Genomic DNA, 17,537 nt, shown 5'->3' with positions numbered 1-17,537 from the left:
GTTCCAGTTTAAGTTTCATCACTTCCAATTCCACTTGTTTAATGTGTATCCTGTGTGAGTTCTCTCTCCTGATTGGATAAGATTGGTATCCCGAACTGAAAATGCATTTATTTGGTAAAGAGCTGGAGAGACATGGAGACTCCCGTTTCTGAACAAACACTCTAGACCAATTATTTGTTTACTAACATCGTGACTGGACGCACAGGTGATTGTTTCATGCAATCAATCAATTCCCAACCTGTTGTTTTGGGGTGCCCCTCTTGTGTGTTGGCTAATGAGGCGCGTCCTAGCAACACCTGATAGAAGGGTTTCATTGCGCGCATACTGGTTGCACGCATACTGGTTCTTATCAGTGTGACGTCGTCTGTTAAGGGGTCTATCGGGTTTAGGTTAGTTTATTGTGCACACATTTATATATGGCCATTTTTTGTGTCGGCGGCGCTGCGCCATACCGCACATACACCAAACACACGCACTGCCTGTCCGTGCGTCACCGGTCCAGTCCCGATCTCTGCTGGGCTACTGAAGTACTGATGTCCCCGGTAAGCGCCCTGTAGCTCCGGGTGGCGTGGCAGCGATCCTCACCTCCAACGGCACCTTGCAGCTGATCGCCGGGTTGGCCGACTCCGCCGTGGGTCCCCGTCTCCGCCGTGGATCCGTCGACTCCTGGCTCCACACCACTCTACTTCAAACACACACGGCCTGTCCGTGCGTGTCCAAAACGAGCTCCGCTGGTGTGACTTGCTTCCAATAAACACGCCCCCCTGCACCGAGGCAGTTTTTTTGACTTAAGAGAGATCCGGACATTTTAAGTGTTATCTTTGATGTGTCGCTAATCACTCACCAACATTGAACCTGGCGTCTGTGGAAGAAATAAGCAACCAGCATCATCTCGTTCTGCACGAACGATAGCTCGTTCGCGACATTCAGTGCACGTTTGAGTATCATGAGACTCCACGATGAGCAGTAGTAGAGAAAAAACTAACTTTGCATCGGTTATAATAGACGATTTTCACTCTTACACGGACTGCCATTATGCCAACGGAGGGGGTCGACAGATTGGACGACAGGGGACTCTCTGGAATAACTCAACGTCCTTTTCTATGATGGTGAGTGATTAGCGACACATCAAAGATAACACTTAAAATGGGCGGATCTCTCCTTTAAATGTAGTGTCCAAAGTCTGTACTTCTGGCACTACTGGTTGCCGACGGCTAGGGTTGTTTCGACGTGTGATAAAAAGACTGAAGTCCAAACCGTACGTAAAGTTCATAAATAAATGCTTTTACTCTTATAGCTTTTGTGCCAATCACTCCAGCCTACAAATAATAAATACAATTAAACATAACACTTAGACGTAGGGTGGATAAACCCACAGCCCTCCTAAACACAGTCCAAAAACTGTTTGCCTCCCATCAGCAACACCTGCCCTTGATTACAGACAGGGTTAAATACCCTGTAACCCTGGCAACCTTGGCCTTGACATCATCAATTTAGAAACAAAATGGCTCTTACATTATTAATACCCTGTATGCACGATAGTGACATTTGCTGAAAATAACAGTTTTCTTGGAGAGGGGGGGTGGGGTCTGACCCCGAGTGAACCCGCCTTGTCATGGTTGAGTATGAAATAATAGCAAAATGACCTCCATGTGAATATGATCAATACTGTTGATACTTGCAAAAGGTGGTCTTTATAAGACTGTCTGCTAATTGAATTACATTAATTTGATGTGATGTAAATGAATGTGTCCACAAGAAGTATTGGAAACCGATGACTCTTTTGACGCATTTGTACCATAACATAATACCAATGACAAATCCCATGTTGTGGGTGTGTGATAATCATTATGTCTCGGGTCTCACTCTGTACTGTTTCAGGACACATTGGCGGACAGTGATGACTTTCCTCACCAGACAAGAGGACACAGGGGATACCAGTATTGTCTGCCCCAACTCTGGCCCCGACAGTGGAGGTTCACCACAAAGGGGACAGAAACTCAACCTGACATACTGTATCACTGACAGGCTCTTTCATCTCAAATAAGAGCTTTTGTATATCAATGGTTAGGATTTTGGTTGTTGTTACATGTATGTGTCCTGTTTGAGTGTTTTGAGTTTTTCCATACACTCAAAGTCATTTCCATCTGTTAAGTGGTCAAATAAATTACTGGGTTATGATCAACTATCATTTAAGATGCAATTTATTTGTTATTTGAAAGATAGTGTTCAGAAAAATCAGAAGCTAAGAGTTGAATGTTGCACATATCTTGATATATTGATAAACATAACAAAAAAATCCTTAGTAAGAAAAGATATCACATTTAAAGGCCCTGAGCATATAATCATCATAGTATGAAGGCTTAAAGGAGAATTCCAGTAATTTTAGATGTTTGCTTTGATGTGTCGCTAATCACTCACCAACATACAAAGGGCCGTTGAATTTTTCCAGAGAAGCCCCTGTTGTCCATTGTGGAGACCCCTTCCCCTGGCATAATGGAGTAATGTGTATAAATGAAAATCGCCTATTTTAGCACCTCCAAAGTTCGTTTTTTTCCCACTAATCCTCATTATGCCGTGTACTATATATATATATATATATATATATATATATATATATATATATATATATATATATATATATATATATATATATATATATATATATATATATATATATATATATATATATATATATATATATATATATATATATATATATATATATATATATTTATTTTTTTGTTAAAAAGGTTAAAGTACTATATTCTTATAGTAATCATTGCTACAGAGCGTTTGTTCGGTCACAGGGGTCTCTCCAGCTCTTTAGTAAACAGAATATAGTAAATTTTCAGGTAGGTGACACAATTTAAGCCAATCAGGAGAGAGCACTGAAAATGCATTTTCTGTTTAATAAAGAGCTGGAGAGACATGGGAGACTCCTTATATGGACAGGACACTCTATAGTAACGAGTCGAGCACTATCAGAACATAGACCCATTTTGCAATTATTTGAATAATTGCAAATCACTTACCCTACCTTTAAGCACATAGTGTGTGCACGCGTGTGTTCTCTTCTTAAGCCAGGGTTGCACCAGTCAGTGAAGTGACTACCAGGATCAGCAGGGATGCAAAGTGATGACTGGGAGTGCCACTCCTTAACACAGACCTCACCGGCCGTTCAACTGGAAAAGGAAAAAAGCAAAATACTATTAAATCGCTACAGTAAATAGATATATGGGATTTATACATTTATGGTGCTGTATGGAAGGTTCTGGGGTGAATTTACCATGAAAAGTAACGATAGCCCTTGCCATCCTTGATAGTCTACAATAGTGTATTTTTCTCTTTTTTTTCCTTCTGCAATAGATTCATTTATTGTATTTAACCACCATGCATACAAAATAGCAACACCACCAGTTTGACAGTTCAAGTTCAGGAAAATAAATTCTTAATGCACTTTTTCCCACTTTCGAGTTTCCCAATAGGCTTAAATAATAATAAAACATGTGAACCAACACACTAATGGGCTGAAGGGAGGGCGAGACCACAAATAGTACACACAATATTAATTGTGAAAAAAAATGCAAATATGCGTTTTGCACCGTGCTCTGTGTATGTTTTATTTTTCCAAATAAGAAACAATTGTGGATGTAACTTTGGTGTTTGATAAAAGTAGAGTTGTATGGACCTTGTGTGGTTTATATATTTTATGGGAACAACAGATCAAGCATACACCATGGGACACTACTTTTTCATTTTTTGCAGATATGTGACGCAAACAAAATGTATGGTCACATTTATGTTGTTAACTTGTTTGTGAATTTCTTTTCGTTTTTATTTTAAAACTGTTATTTTTGTGAAAAGCATGTTTCTATGTGAACCAGCATGGACAAGCATGGACAATTATCCCTTGACTACAAGGTTTCTCAGTAGCACTGCATACAGTGGGACTTTCCCACTGTTGCCACCACTGGGAGGCAGTGTGGCGATTCAATTGTTTCTCAGTGACTCACATGTTGAATGGACTGGTTACGCCTTGTACAAATACAAATTATATGTGTGTTTTCCACTTCCAGGTTGGTGTCGCAATAAGTCTGAATTTAGAATGAGTTAAACAGACACATGGAAAAACCCAGTTGAGGACTTACAGCTTGCAGACCGAGGGATTCAACTGAGAAAGACATTTTGGACAGACTGATTTTAACCTTTGAGTAAAAAATGACAAGACGTAATGAGGAACCAGGTCATTTCTCTACTCAGCCTAGCCAACTTTGTAAGAGTGCTGTGTCCTTTGTAGAACAATTTGATGCCAACGAAGGGAGGATGGAAGCTATTGGACCTATTTTCAGGAGCATAGCTGATAACCTTCTAGAGTTGCATGGTAACACAGACACTGCAAGGGGAGTTGGACAGTTTATTGTAGTCATTGCAATATTGGCATTTTTCTTTGGCATGACATTTCTGTCCATACTGATGAAGGTCAAAGCCAATGCAGCATTAATTGCATTTGTATTTGCAATTTCTTCTGTGATTTTAGGCTTAGTGGCACTAGCTGGTTTTGTTATTATTGTGGCAGCAAATGCAGCAAAGATAATGATGCAGAACATATACACAAAATGTGTAAAAGATCTGGGTGAAGAGTTCCTAATCATTGTCGAACCACAAATGAAATGCCTGAAGAAGATGATAGACATTTGCGAGGAGTTAAGTGAAGAATCCTCACTGATGGTACAGGCAGAGAGAAGTCTATTAGACACAACAGAATTTAAAAGTCTTATTAATAGCATGGATAATCTGCCAACTGTGAGCAAGGTGGTTCTGACTGTGCCTGTTGTTCAGTCTCAGATAATGGAGCAATTTAGACTGTTATGGAACACCATTATTTGGCCCATATCAACCCGGCAACAAGATGACAAGTTAAGATATAGTATCTGTGAATCAGCCAGGCTTTGTGAGAAGACTGTCCGGGAGTTTCAGAAGATGAAGAGAGAACTCAAAGAGGATCCAGATAATAGTCAAAATACACAATGAATATGCAGTCTGCACTACAGAGGAAAAGCTTGAATGTGGAAATAAAATGGACAGCATATGTATTTCTATCTAACGATACTCAAATGTATTGTCAATGTACAACAAAAACAACTTACTAGGCTAAAGGCCGCAACTAATACACTATTTTTTTTATCAATCAGTCCGATTCATTAGTGGCCTACTACATTATTTTTTAGAGCATTTTAGCCTTCTTTTTGGTGTGACTACTGTCATGGCAGATCCCTGAACTGCATTCGTGGCTTATTGGTGAGGATTGGAGCAACGGTGTGCCTGTGGCTGCTTCAAAAGTGAGGCTTGACAGACAGTGCAGCATGTGAGTGCGTGCAGCGAGTCCGAGCAGACTGACAAACAAATAATTACCACCTGCCACCCCTATAAAGACCACCTTCAGGAGCAGGCCTCTTCAACGTAGGACCAGAGACGAGGGCATGGCCGCCACGACAATGGGCTGGCCATCTGATGATACACAGGGGAGAAGAATAATGACCACCATTTGTCCTGTTCTTTCCTACATTTTCATCTTATTAACTAGTTAGATTCTCTATAAGTCATCACTGAATTGCTGTGCTGTCAAGTTCTGATACAATATTAATACATTAGAAAATCTTGTTCTATGTTGGCCAATAATGAGAATGATTTGTCACTGTTTTACTAGCCTCGGAAACCCAGGCTTTTTTTTTTTGTTACAAAAGAAAAAAAGCCTGGGGGAGCGATGTAGGAACGATGGTCTTGGACCTTGTTATCTCCTAACCAATCAGAGTGCAGAGGGGCGTCGCTCTAAATTTGGTGACGTCAGCGTGCTCCGTGCACAGGCCGAGGGGGGGAGGGGAGGGGAGGCGGGGACATAGATTGGTGAAGCAATAGGAAGCCACGCACAAATCCAGGCGGCTGTGTTTGGGTCCGCCCTTCAAGACCATGGATTGAGCTCGTAGCCTCAGGCTACTGTTTTACTATTATGATCCTGTCATGTTTACTGTGTTCGAACACACACACACACACACACACACACACACACACACACTTGTAATGTCCAGATAGATTGTCTAGATGTGCATAAAGTGCTTTGGTCGTTGCTATGTTTGGTCACTAGATGGCACTCTAGGACCATCTAAGTGTATGTTAAGCAGAGAGACTCAGTAACAGAATGATAAGTTTGCTTTTATAAATATGCACTAGAACTAGAACTACAATATTCTACAGCTCTTTAATTACCATTGTTAGACTGTTCATTATTTCACGTTGTATAATTAATATACATATGCATTCGGACGCAGAGAAGAGCCTAAAGGTTACAATATTCTCAGTTGGGCAACCCTTTTGATTAATGTTGTACAATCTTTTTTTCTCTTAAAAAAAAATGATATTGCTACTTTTACTTAAATAAAATATCTGAGTACTTCTTCCTTGGGTCTTACCTGAAGTAGTAGGCTATCATAATCATAACGTGTCTGGCGCTGCATCAACCATTGCTCATAGTTGCATTTGAAATATTCCAATTTGAGCGAAAACTAAACATTACAGTTGAAAATATTACAAATGAGTAGAAAAGGTCAATCACACGATAATGACTTTGAGATAGAAGACCCTCAACTTTCCCCATCATGTCATCTTGTGCCCGTTGGGTTTGCGTGGACCCTGATATTACAATTCTTATCTGTTTAAAACATTGGTTCTCAAAGTAGTGGGGTCCCCCAGTTAAGTACAATTAAGTACATTTACTCAAGTACTGTACGGTACAAAAGGTATCTTTTACTTTACAGGAGTATTTCAAATTTTCAGTACATTTACTTCTACTCCACTACATCTAACATCTCAGAAACAAATATTGTACTTTTACTTTTACTCCACTACAATTATTTGAAAGCTTTAATAACACTGATGATTTTACTGTGCAGGAGGTGCAAGGGATCAATTACAGTGTTAATACTCATCACATTAAATCGCACAGTAGCCTATCTCTCCTATGAAATACATCCTCTAGCGGATGGTTGGGCTGATGGGTGGGCCGCATGAGTTTTCAGAGCATTTTATTTTAATTAATTGATTTTGATAAATTAATTGATTGTGTTCCGGCTTGGATCAATGAAACTAACAAAGTATACTTTAAGAAAACATATTATCACATTTAAAGAATCTGAGCATATCATCATCATAGTATGAAGGCTTAACCACAATGAGCAATGCTGTCTTCTGTGGTTTATCATGTGCTGCCCCCTACTGTTGCTTTCTCTTCATAAACAGGTACTATGAAATACATCCTCTGGCAGATGGTCGTGCCCCACCCAGAGCCTTGTTATAGTTCAAGTTCAGTTATTCTCAACCTTTTCTGGATGAAAATCTTGAAACCTGATGGGTGGGCTGTGTGCGTTTTCAGAGCATTTTGTTTTAATGATCAATTCATTGATTGCGTTCCCGTTTGGATCAATAAATAACGTAGTACACTTTAAGCTCCCATTTATCTGTGAAAGAATGCCATGTCCTTTTAAAAAAAAAAAAATGTTAATATAATGTTACATTATCAATCATTAAAATCTTGGTGTTTTGCCAATTATTTGGGGGCCCACTTGCAATACCCTCACGGCCCACCAGTGGTCCCCTACCCACAAGTTGAGAATCCCTGTTCTAGTTTTTCCCTGCCACTTTCGCTAAATGCTTGCTCAGCGGGGGAAATGTTGGGCTTCTGCTTTACAGTATTATTAACTTGTCATGAGACAGCTCGTTATGATTTATTTGGCACCATAATAAAATTGAACTGAAATTCTTAAAATCGCTTACTCTCTAACAAGGAGATCCGAGCGGACAGGATAGTCGGCGCTGTTGACAGGCGTGGCCCAGCAGGAGTCCAGAACAGTGGCGATCTGTTGTCTGTCCACTCCCTCCGATCGCACCTCGATGTCTATTTCCACTTCCATGTTACTGTTGCCGGTGTAGGGGTAACGGTAGCCGGCGTCCAAGTATCCGATCATTCTCATACGATAATGGCCCATCCCTGATGGAAGTCTCCTGGACACAATGCTACAGAAAAAACAACCAAATAAATGATATAATGTATGGTGATCAAAGTTAAAAGGTAAGACATAATTGAAAACCGACTAATTTGATACACAACACTTGTGTTTAATCAGTAGGCCTATCAGCCTTTGCAAAAAAAGGTAAATGCATCAGTAATTTTATTCAAATCAAAATAATATCAGGAAATGTCTTGGTTCACACCCCAATGAAGCTGAGGCCAACAGTCAGAGATGTTAGCTGGCACAAGGAGTGATTCATGTATAGAGAACAGACTAAGTCAAAACACCTTGGTGCCTTCCAATGGGAGGATTTATGAGAAATAAGGGGGTTGTGGTGGAATGGGTCATGGATAATGGGATGGTAATGCGCTCACCTCTCTACGGGGTTAATGCCGACAGCCATAGACAGAGACTGGGTCAGAGGGTACTCGCAGCTGAAAGGCAGGTGGATGTTCCTCTGACGACTGATGATCGTGTCAGAGGGGTCCACCTCACCCTGGATGACATTCTTGTACATGAAGTAGGACCCATTGCTCTGTCAGGGGAAATGATAAAAGTGTATTAGGGATGCAAATTTATACTTAAAACGAAAGGGTCCATCTTCATGCCGATGCGTTTGTACGTTTACTCTAGTAAAATTTGAATACAGGACATGTCCTTGTAACAGGCAATTTTTATATTTTGTATTGCTGCTTAAACCTAAGTAAGAAATCTGAGTACTTCTTCCACCACACACGTCCAAATGCAAGAATCTCCTGTTGAGGATTAATAAGGACTCTAAACTCTGCATTCAGACCCTATCATGTCATTAATAAAATGTCATATCATATGCTTGAGCGTTTCAGACTCCTGACCTGAACCTCTACACCCCATGTAGATTGTTCCCAAGTCTCAGGGCCCTGATGGGCTGACTTGGCATACAGTACAACCATTCCACTGTCAGAACAACTGCATTCATGTAATTAACAGACAATCCATACAGCACTGTTAACCTATCAGTTGAAAGACGGTTTCATCATAGTTGTGACCTGTACCGTACCGTAGCTCTCGTTGTTGCGGCGATGGTGGTTCTCATCACAGAAGCAGCCGTAGACACCACTCTTCTCCCCACACCACTCATGCTCGACACAGCCCAGCTCCTCACAGGGGTCTGTCTCCACTGGAGACATGGAGACATAAAATAAACAAGACAGGGTAAGAAAAAGTGGAATATATTGTTGTCCCATCTGGGACAGAGTTTTTTTTTTCAAACCATTTCTTTGTGTCATCTTGGCAATTTGTCAAAGCAGTATCTACTAGTGATGAGCGGGCCGACCCGTAACCCGCGGGTCCCGCGGGTCAACCCGCGGCACGGGTGGTCGAGTCAGGATTTCAGAGGCAATTATGCGGGTCAGCCGCTCTCACACGCAAAAAAAATTAATAAATCACATGCTCTTGTTTTGTCTTTATTCCTAATAAGAATAATAACAATAAAACAGTTTGAATACACTTGGGGTGTATACTTGAAGATTTTCTAACCTTCATGATTTTACAGAATTATAGGTACGACCCGCGGGGCGGGTTGAGCCATAGATTTATATATGGGTTCGCGGGCGGGTTGAGGCGGGTTGGGTTCCGTGGCGGGGCGGGGCGGGTCATGAAAAAAACATCACTAGTATCTACGTAGTGGCCGGGTAGAGTGAACTGGAAAACCGCAAGGTTCCCAGTTCGATCCCGGGCTGGGGCGCTCCCCTAGAGTTAGTGTCGAAGTGTCCTTGAGCAAGACGCTGAACCCCTAATTGCTCCCGATGAGCAGGTTGGTGCCTTGCATGGTTTCCTCCGCCATCGGTGTATGAATGTGTGTGTGAATGGGTTAATGGCACAATCAATGTAAAGCGCTTTGGATAAAAGCGCTATATAAATGCACCATTTACCATTTACGTACCACACTGCAAATCAGCACGCCACTGAGGGATTTCCAGCCCCAAGACTGCGCAGGTTCTCTCATAGGACGAGACAGCAGAACACAGCATGCCATTGGCCGGCGTGTAGAGGCAGAGGTCACAGACACAGGAAGTGAAGAATGGCTGAGGGTCAGAGTGCAGGTGGCAGGTGCTGAACGGGCCAGTTGTGTTAGTGATGATGCTACACAGCCGTGAGTACTCCTCATTGAAGCGACAGTTCTCTACGCCGCCACCTATAGAGCGTGCCAAAAATCCTGAAGGAGGCGTCAACAAGTGTCTTTTGGTAGCGGCGGACATCTTTGAGGGGTAAAAACCAGGTTGACTTAACATTGCCCAATGCCACGCCCAATGCCATAGCCCCCCGTGGTGACGACACGTTGGCACGCTCTATACGGTCATCTGTGGCCCCACATCTAGCAAGGATATGGAGAGGCTCAGGTTAAGCCTAATCTATATTTCATCCTACAGCCATGTCGCTTGTCAAAAAGTACCGCGACGTGTCACGTTTTAATTGCAAGATCTTTTTGGCAATCAACGCTGTTGTGTGATGAAGTATGCTTTAGCTTTTACACGTCTGCTGTCTAAAGTGCAATTGCTTTTTACATTTTGTTTTCTTTCTTTTTTGGGGACTCTCAAACACAGTCTAACGCTGCTTCTGGATTCAGTTATCTTTTTTCTGTATTATGTTAATACAATATCTAGCAGCTGTGTTGCTGTGTCCCAGGCTCAGTCTAGTCCTATAGATTACTATTACCTTTTGGTAGCAAAAAAAAAGAGTCACTGAAAGTCACTGAAGTGGCATAGGGTTGAGTTTCCCTTTAGCAATGAATTTACCTTCACTATCCTGTTGGCTCCAATCCTGATATAGGCTGTCTCTTGTTCATTTGACAGGTAAATGTCCACTGCTGACACAAATGACACGCGATTGCTGCCACGTGATTGTTAGTCGCGACCACTCTGAACCCAGTTTCAGTGCCAGTGCGATTCACACTCTCACTGATGATGTAAGAGCACGTGCCCTGGAAATGAGCCAGTGCACCATCAAAGGTGACATAGTGGCGGTCTCCCCACACAGTGCAGGTGGTCAACGCATCAAAGCAGCCCAGTTGGCCGTTTTTGATAGTGCACTCTTGCGTGGGGGTGCAGGACACAGCAGAGCAACGCAGATCATTCGGGGCAAAGGATTCACATCGCTGGGAGCAACCGGGTGTCCAGAAAGACTCCCCAGCCTGTCACATGTTAAGGGGGAAAGAAAGAAGCACACTGCAATCAGAAATCATGCTACACATATTGTAGTTTGTGGTTCTACCTGAGTTCGCTTTACTTCTGTTTCATGTTGTCAGTGGCTCTTATGTTGCCAGTCATGTTAATGTTTTTCCACTCTGCACCTGTGCAGTACATCCTTTTGCTGCACTAGTTATGTGCTCATTATTCGTAACACTGCAATCTAGACAATCTATATTTCAACTTATTCTTCTTGCACAAAATAGGACTGGTGAATTAAACTTGGAATATATGCTCAAATGTGAGGGCTTTGAGGGATTTTTTCATGGAGACCTATAGGCTGGAATGGAATCTGTTAGCTTGCTTCTTTGGTAGTGATCACACAAACGGCAGAAACATTTAAGCACCAAGGAAGTCAAAGTGGCCAATGTGTGTGGATCATCCTGGTCAAATCACATTAATGCCTGCTGTTAATATTTTAATCTGAACTTTCATATTATTGTTGTTTTTCAGTATGCCATGGTTAAAGTGTGTATGTCATACCCTACCAAATAATACAGTAAAGCCTCTAGCCTTAGTGAAACCCCTGAGACACAGTCAGGGAAGGGTGGGATTTGTTGATTAAAAATGCAACTTATTTGTATGGGACATAATAGTTATCAAAAAGTTGTGAAGTGGAGCTCCAAGTGGACAAAGTGAAAAGAAAATACGAGGAACTGACTGGAATGCAACTTACCCCAAAGTAGAATCCATCGTACTGGCAGCCACAGCGCTCCACAGGGACACACTGGCCTCCACTCCTGAGATAACCCTCATCACAGAAACAGCCCTCGGAGCACACTTGCTCGCAGCTAGCATCAACGCTGCTGGCACATGTGTGCCCGCGCAGTCTGTGCCACAAAGCTCATAATGGCTGTTTGCTGGACAATCAAGCACTGCAAGGGAGAAAGTGAGGACGGTTTAGTTCATACTGTAGAGCATGTTTCATACTTCCTATAAAGCAGGCTTGGCTGATAATGTACTTCCAGTAGCGAAGGCTTGTTTATTCTTCCGTCTGATGGTATCTCAAATAAGCCTCGTCTGACTGCATTTGTACTGATATACTATAAAGAAGGCTTGGCAGATAAAGTACTTCCAGTAATGAAGGCTTGTTTATTCTTCTGTCTGATGACATCTTAATAAGCCTTGTCTGACTGCATTTGTACTGATGTACTGTGGCTCTGTGTGGGCGTGGGCTTGGCTCCCAGCTTCCAGCTTTGGCACACCTGCCTATGGTCACCTCGTCTCCCTCAGTTGACGCACCTGCCGGCCATCAACTCATCAACCCTCACAGTATTTGAACCCTGGTCTTCTCTCCACTCGACTCATCGCCAGATTATTGCACAACCTTCCATGGTAGTAGCATGACTCTTGCCAGTTGTATTTGCTAGTGAAGTTACTAGTCTGTATTTCAAGTTGTGTTACCTAGTATAATTCCTACTGTTGTGTTACCTGCAACTCAAACTCTTCTCCTCTGCTTCAGAACCTAGCTCACCTGTTCCACTGCCTGCCTGCCAGGCCTCTGCCCTGCCTGCCTGCCTGCTCACTTCCACGCCTACTTCCACCTTGGTTTGAATAAAGATCTTTTAACCTGAATCTATTAAGGCAGGTACAGACTGCAAGACCTTAAAGTGGTCGGGGGGTCATCTGATCGTTAAGCATAACACACTGCAGGAGTTTATTTCTTGAAATCGGCTGTCATAATATCGTTGTGGTCTTCACAACAGGATTGATCCCTGACAAGGGCTGACACACTGTAGGATAGTTCACTAGGATCTGGATCTCCAGAGTCAGACCCAATACATACATTTGTGTTTATTCCAATTCATTTTAATCGACGTATCCCGTGATATGCCTCTCTCCCTCTCCCCCTCTCCCTCTCTCTCTCTGGCACGTCAAGTGCGCTGAAGTCAGTGACAGCGTTGCCATGTCCGCTTATTATAAGCGACTTTGGGATTGTTTTTCTGTAAAGTTGCTTTTTTGGCCTTGTTTCCTAATATTGTTTGAACCAGTTGTTCTCAAACATGTTCATGGCAAGGCCCCCCAAATTAATAATAATAATTAATTGTCCGCAGAGGCGCATACCTCCCCCTTCTGAAAATATATTGTGCCATAGACCCCCATACAAGATCTGTGTGGATTTGGAAAATATTCCACAAATCCCCCCCCCCCAATTTCTTCTTTAAAAATAGCCTATCTACAACGTGAGCTTGTAGATCGTCTATTTTCAAGTATCCAATGTATTTGTATATAGGCTTAAAGTGCTCATAGTTGTTGGGCTTGTTTTCACAAACCTGGTTGCTTATTTCTCTCGCAAAATCTGGCAACAATGACACACACACACACACACACACACACACACACACACACACACACACACACATCGCTCGCTCTCTGTGTCTTTCTCTCTCTCTCTATCTCTGTGCAATAGTCTCAAATAAACAGCCCCCTTCGAGCATTCTCACTCACTCTCATTCTGTTTTATAATAATGTTTAACTTAATACAGGACTGTCTGGACGGTAACTATGAGGGGGATCTGTTTGTTGTGGTCAGGTTCCATAGCCACGGTGGCTGTAATGTGCTCTCATTGGCTGTAGCATTCATCTCTTTACAAGGTGGTCGCAGCTCCTTTCATACTGTACGATATTGTCTGCTGTCCTGTCTGGGACAGAGCTGAATATCTAACATGGTAGTTATCTGAAAACGGTCGGAAAGCCGTCGCAGAGCGGATAATCGCGGCCGCATCGTCTCGCGGAACCTTTCACACAGAGCGAGCATTATCTCGCAGATCAAATGCCGATCTGCGTCAGATCGGGAGGTTTTGTCGGCGAGCGCCAAAAAATGTCGGCGACAGCAATATCGGACCAAATCTCCTGCAATGTGTACGAGCCCTTAGTCTCTGCATTTGGGTTCACCAGTTTCCCGGTACCGTGACAGTAGCCCGCCTTCCTAAACGGGCAGGTGAGGAAGGCGGGCTCCGTCGTGGGGACCTCACTGGAGAGCGGGTGGAGGAGTTGGCCAAGGTGCGTACAACGAGGAAGCTGGATGCCATCATGGAGAATCCCTCCCACCCCCTCCACCTAGATATAGTGGGGCACCTGAGCAAGAGAGGAAATAACAAATTCACCTCCCCGGGGTGGAACTGCATGAGACTTGGCAGGTCCTTCGTGCCAGTTGCTTCGAGGATTTACAACGAGACACACAATGGCTGCTCTGCCAGGTCTACCGTAACAAAACTTGGAATATTATATGTACTGTAACAAGGTCTCTGACCTCTAATGACATTCTTAGGGTATGGTTATTGTACTTTTTTTTCCCACTGTGAATACTGTCACATTTTTTTGATGGGGGTCCGCGGCCAAATACATACAACTTTGGGGGTCCTTGACATGAGAAAGTTTGAGAACCACTGATAACATACGTTTTTTTTCAGAAAACTGTTAGGATTTAAAAGACATTTTGTAGAATCGGAACCTCAGGCCTTAATGGGTTAAGACACATTATAAAAGGACATTTGAATAAAATTAAAAATAGTTATGAGTTAAGGAGTAGTTCACCCATAAAATGACTTATTTTCTATCAATGACACACCCCCTGAAGCATTGAATTCATGGACCTTTTTTCGTTTTTGTCGCATTCCTAAGCCAATAATTTTATGACCGGCAGTCTCTCCGGTAGGAGACTCAAAGGAGACTCCTACCGGAATTATTGGGTCAGGAATGCGACAAAAACTAAACAATCTCCATGAATTCAATGCTTCATGGGGTGTGTAATTGATAGAAAAATGAGTCATTGTTTGGGTGAACTACTCCTTTAAGAGAAAATAACACACTCTGACCAACTTGCAGCCAACAGCACAATAAGTACATGTAACTGTATGTAACAGCAGTGGTTCTCAAACTTTTTAATTTCAAGGACCCCCAGTTTGATATGTATTAGCCCACGGACCCCCATGACTCTTAAAACTGTAGAAATGGAACCAAATGGACCCGTAGGCGTCCATATATGGTTCCATTTACAGACCTGTGGGTACATTTGGTCTTAACTATCAATAATTTAGCTGGGGACCCCCTGGAACCCCCTCAAAGGTCCCACTGGCCAACAGGATCAACAGCGCACATACACAATTAACTGCAAAAGCATATCAACTAATGCTGCCTTATTTAAGTGATGGGGAAATAACAAATAGCATGTAACAGAGGTTTTCTACAAGTGTGACATCTAGTGGCTGAATGATGTCTAGTACTCCTTTAGTTACTTGTAATGTAGCAGATCTAGTAATAGAGGTGTATTCTACAGTTGCACTGCTAAATCCCTTAAACGTGAACCCTAGCGTCCCTATTCTGGGCATTTTATAAGAGGCTAACATTCAGCAAAAAATTGCAAACATTCACCAAAAATAGCCAATCAACAAGATCACAACGTGACGCGTTGTGAGCTTGGTTATTGGCAAAGAGATTTGATGTAGAGGAAGAAAAGGAGGGGACCAAGTATAGACGTCTGGGGGACCCCGGTCAACAAAGTATACAGCGTTTAAGTGGTTAAATGTCACCTGTAATGTATATCTTCGTAAAGATATATACAGTAGCTGTACCATTTGAGCTTTAAGCTGTATGGCGTCATCAAATAGAGAAAGGCAGTTGTTGATGGATTTCGCGCTGACTACCACCGTGTCTGCCAGCACCCTGGCAGAAGACAGCACACTGACGTTCCTCATGGCCTGGTTGATCAGCATCACACCATCCTCCACTGACAGACAGCTCTGCAAAAGTCAGGGAGAGAGAAAACAGCCTCAGATTTCAAAAGTGTTTAGAGGTAGTAGCTCCGTTTATATGTTCATATGTGCAGAAGGTCTATGTCAGAGGCCCACTCGGTACAGATAGTGCAGGAATGGTTAGTAATGGTTAGTGGTCCTTGTATTCCATTTGCTAACCTTCGCTTATCACAACAGTTCCCAAATCTTGCTGCTGTGTTCACACATTGTTGTACAGTATTTCTCCCAGTAGGTATGGGAGTTCTTTCATTGGTCATGTTTTCAAACTCACTTAAGGTGTATGTAATCTGTGGGAAGTATGTGTCTCTGATGTCTTGGTATAGTGGGCAGTTACACAGTAAATTCTCAGTGTTAACCTCTTAAGCCCTATAAACTTTTCTCATGTGATGAATAGCGAAATGATCCATCTACAAGCTCAAAACGCATTGCCATGCCACACGTTGAGCTTGCAGATCTGCTATATTTGGCGAATGTTCCCCCCAGAATAGGCATGCTGGAGTTCAAGTGGTTAAGCCCTATAAACCTCGTCATAGGACGAAAAGTGAAAAAAAACATCTACAAGATCACAACACGTTTCCATACGATGTGTTGAGCTTGCAGATCTGCTATTTTTGAAATGTATACCCTCACAGGCCTAATTAACACTGATGATTGTATTGTGGATTGTCATAGTGTATTAAAAAGAATGTCCAATGTCCATAACCTTAATATTGAGAACATAGTACATCATTGAAGAAAGAGTACCCAGATATCCGTTCTGCTTAAGGAAGGAGTCCACCCATGCATTCTGTGTTTTGGAGTAAGACTAGTATTCACCTCCAAGACAGCTGTCAAAAGCACATGGAAGAAGCATTATTACACACAGCAGGCTACTGTATAAACTACAGTGTCTCTAGATATGCAACACTACGTTGACTATAATGTATAATTAACTCAACCAAATTAAAGATTTCTGCATAGCGCGCCACCGAGTGCCGCGCTATGAGCTTGTAGATCTGCTATTTTGAAGGAAAGAAATTTGCCACAGACCACCCATCTCAAAATATGTTGTTCCAGGGACCCCCAGAAGCAAAGATTTGAGTTTTTGTTCAAAGATATATGTATCCAAAGCAGTTTCACGATTTTTCAAACATAGCATATCTGTAAGCTCATAGCGCGGCACCACGCTATGAGCTTGTATATCTGCTATTTTTGAATAGCCAAAATATAAAATAATGGTTAAAGTGGTTAAAATCTAAAATGACAGATGCTTTCCCGGTCTTAATGGGTTAAAAAACTTTAGACAGCAAGCCCAAATAAGAAACTACACTTTAGAAACAAGCCCAAAAAACAGTAACCACCAATATTTACAAGTGACTTTACAGAAAAACTATCCCAAAGTCGCTTACATGGCAACACTGCTCACAAACCTGTTTCCTTCACAGTAGAGCTTCTGAACACATCATCAACAATACTAAGGAAACAATGGCATAAAGAGTCACATAACAGTG

This window comes from Gymnoscopelus braueri (assembly GCF_963280865.1).
Source record: "Gymnoscopelus braueri genome assembly, chromosome: 17".
NCBI classification, from domain to species: domain Eukaryota; kingdom Metazoa; phylum Chordata; class Actinopteri; order Myctophiformes; family Myctophidae; genus Gymnoscopelus; species Gymnoscopelus braueri.
Note: the sequence above shows the minus strand (reverse complement) of the source record.